The following is a 3,823-nucleotide window of genomic DNA, read 5'->3' as shown; positions in this document are numbered from 1 at the left end:
CACCTTGAATTTAGATTTCATGGTAACCAGAATAGCCTCGATTGGTTTTCAGAACATACTTAGGATAAAATATTTTAAATACATAGGAGTTTTTTTTATTATTATAGTTATTGGTTGAGTATTAGTGAAGGAGACTGGTTTAAATTAAGGTGATGTTTATTTTAAAATAGAACTAAAAAGTGCAATAATTTTTATTGTCAAACTAAAGACTACTTTCTTGACTTCAAATCACTTAACTTTTCTTCAGTATACTTTGGTTCGGTTTTATAATCTTTACCAGAGACATTCTAACCAAAACTGTTCTCTAATTTTTTTTATTAGGACCTATAAACAGAACTCTACAATGTTACTCTGTATGGAGTAAATTGCACTACCTAGGTCTACCCGTAGGATAGCGCCGTGAACTGAGTTCCACTATGTGCCTTATTTAATATTTATATGTACAAAGTGATAACGAATTGAATACTCGTCACTCATTATTATTACACTGCATGGTTACCTAAGCTCTATAAAAAAAGCTGCGATACTTTTACAAAACTCTTCTATGAAAGTATACTAATCGAATATTTATGCTATTCATTTTATGAAAAAGGAAGATGGTACTTCATAAAAGGCGATGTAAACATCCGTTATGTTACAAATTGGTAGAAAATTGCTATGCTGGTAAATAAAAGGAAAAACATAAAAAGGATTTATAGGATTTATTGCAAGGGAAACCAAGATTTTTAACACAACGATCCTTTTCTTCGACCGAAGGTAGGTTAATATCATATTCTTAGTTTGCTAATCATCATGGGTGATTATTATATTACAATTATAATAGATAATACAAATTATAATACATTAAAGTAACAGATCGTGAAAGGATAATAGGTTTTCGGGCATTTGCCATCGCTAAATGGTAGAAAATGTATGACACAACGTTTTGACGATTGAAGTTTATCCTCTTCGTCAGGAGAGAAGACACATAATTAGCACATAAAAGTTAGAATGTGCAGTATTGGACTGTTACTAAAAAAGACAGAAACAGGGAAAGAAAAAGCAAACCTGAAACTGCTTGGAGTCCAGACAGGATAAAATGGACCCAGGCGTTGTCACTGCACAGGATGCAAATTGCGATCACACGAGCACCAGAAGTCAAGAGCACAACTAACACGTCATAGCAACGCAGACGCAGACGAAAATTGCGACACTAACAGGAAAATAACTGTGCACTTCTTGTGGTATCGCGGAGAGTCGTGTGAAACAATGAGATAGAAAGGTAATGTTCGGGATGGGAAAGATCAATAAAAAAATATTTTCTTATGAAATATTCCTAACTGCATTCTAGTTATTTTTTGTTTTCCTCTTTTTATGAGGATTAGGAGAACAGGTCTTGTAAAATTAAGTTGGTTTCTATAATAATAAGTAGTAATTTATTTGGCAAACATAAGCATTAAAATGATCGGGTATTATGTTTACACGAGAAGATTCAAGTTTTATTTTTATCACCTTTGTTGTGTTTCCTTTCAACACCCACACCGGATTACGAGAATTAGCTAGGTTTTAAATTAACCGATATATAGTACATTTCATTACAAGTCTCTGTGGCCTATTGCGGGCGATAGTGAAACTTAGAGGTCACTATCTCAAACCAGTACAATATGGTGGCTAACTCAAACTATCGCTTGTAATTAAATTAAAATAATTAAAATATATCCTTATGCCTATTTAAAAAAAATAACAAATCGTAAGCAAAGGTATGAAATTTAAACTCATTTGAATATATTCTTTTCTATCATAAAAGTGAAACAAATATGTTTTACAGACCGATATGTTAAGTCAAAGTTTATTTGGCTTATTGACTTCAGTGTTTTTATAAAGGATGATCAAACTGTTCCCCGTCGACGATCTGTCAATGTGCTAACCTGTTGTAAGAGCTTTATAAATTTTTTATCGTTGGATAGATCCCTGCAGAACTCTTTGAATTCCTTTCACGATTTGGTTACTCAAATAGTTTGTACACTGTAGTTTTGATTTATACGCTTTGCCTTTAATTTGACTCCACAAAAATTAATCTAATGGTGATAGAATCTAGTGGTAACCTTTCAGGCCACTCGATAACTCTTCTTTTCCAAGATTTTAATCTATTATTGTACAAAACCTTCCATACTGACATTTGGGAAATATTACAGTTTAGTAAACGGAAGGGTTGAGACTGTCGAATTATGTTCAACATATTACAAAACATCTACTGTTATTTCATCGCTAGTAGATGACTTTGATCTGCAGATTCTGGAGGGTTGTCCTTGACTCTGCCTGTCTCTTCAAAACGTTTTGTGGCTTTTTGCACTCCACTTTTTAAAATTTGTTACGATTTAGTAAAGTGTCATATACGGTGAATAAGTCTCTCACCTCACCATAAGATCTAATGCGATCGCCCTAACCACACATCATTAAATTCTAAAACAAAAAGGTAAATATTTACCTTTAAAACATTCCGTTCAATTTGACGTTCTACTGATACACTTGTTAAGCAATAATATAGCTATTGTCTATTAATGTATGAGTAATGAGATCCATATTATTTTGTCTAGCAAACAAAAACCTATTCAGAGGTAATTTATGAATCTGTTATCACAACGTATCGAGGACTACTAACACAATAATTAACGTATTGAAATTATTATGTCTTTGCATGTAGAGACATATTCAGTCAAACAAATGGTAAACCAACGTATCTAATGTAAGAGGTAAATTAAAAATTATAGTGAACGATAAAAAAGTTAATAATTATCATAACGTATGAGTATCCTTATTAACCTGTATTGATCATGCAAATAATTAACTTTAATTCGAATTTTCAGTTAACTACCATTAGTAACTGCTAGCATTGAACGGTATAGTGCTTATTTTATTATGTTTTTGATGTTGAATTAAAGACTATTTTTATTAACTAGCTAAACAATATGTTGAAATGGAATAATAGTATCTTGGCTTTCATTCAATCGTTCACCCTATTAGTGTTATGCAAATAAAACTATATATATTTGCATAATACACGTTATTAATGTTGCAGTTATTCTTATGAAACTTTAAAATAATATTCAAATTGTATTTATATTAAACAGAAAGATCTCACATCAATATCTTGGTGGATATCAATGAGAAAATGTAATAATATTTCATTCGAAATAAAACATTATTCCAGTAAGGGCTGATTTATTGAACAATTCCCAAGAGGTTTTACTGGACAGATAAGTAGGGTTAAGTTTCTTCAGTTTATAGCCAATCATTTGAAGTGACGATAAATATTTAGTATCCAATGAAGCAACTTGTAAGCGAAGTTTGTAGCTAACTAGAGTGTCAGTTTATGACGAACATAGCTATAAATATACGATATAATACTACCTGAACTGTCTTTTGTCAATTTATAATTACACTTTATTTTATTTAATCACGTAGTTATCAAGATCGCCATTTAGTGTCATCATTAGATGATGGGGTTTTTCCGAGTATAAAAGACTTTTAAAATTATTAAAATTGAATTCACAAACATTGTAAAAGTGAATTATTACAAGATATAAGTACACCACGTCTTATAACAGGCTCGCGATGTCCTGCGGATTATTAGACAAACAAACGATCGTAAAGAAAGAGGTTGACTTGAAAATTACACAATATAGGACTCGTTCTTGTAGAAATGAAGTTTCATGCTCGACTGGCATGAATATTTTTTTAATGTCTTATGGGTGTAATGAGTTCGTTTACAAATTTATCAATTCTGATATTTTCTCGTTACCAACATGAGAACCATAAAACCAATGTAAAAATGCCACGTTCC

Source organism: Homalodisca vitripennis, chromosome 4, assembly GCF_021130785.1.
Source record: "Homalodisca vitripennis isolate AUS2020 chromosome 4, UT_GWSS_2.1, whole genome shotgun sequence".
NCBI classification, from domain to species: domain Eukaryota; kingdom Metazoa; phylum Arthropoda; class Insecta; order Hemiptera; family Cicadellidae; genus Homalodisca; species Homalodisca vitripennis.
The sequence above is the reverse complement of the archived record's forward strand: the minus strand, read 5'-3'. Positions refer to the sequence as shown.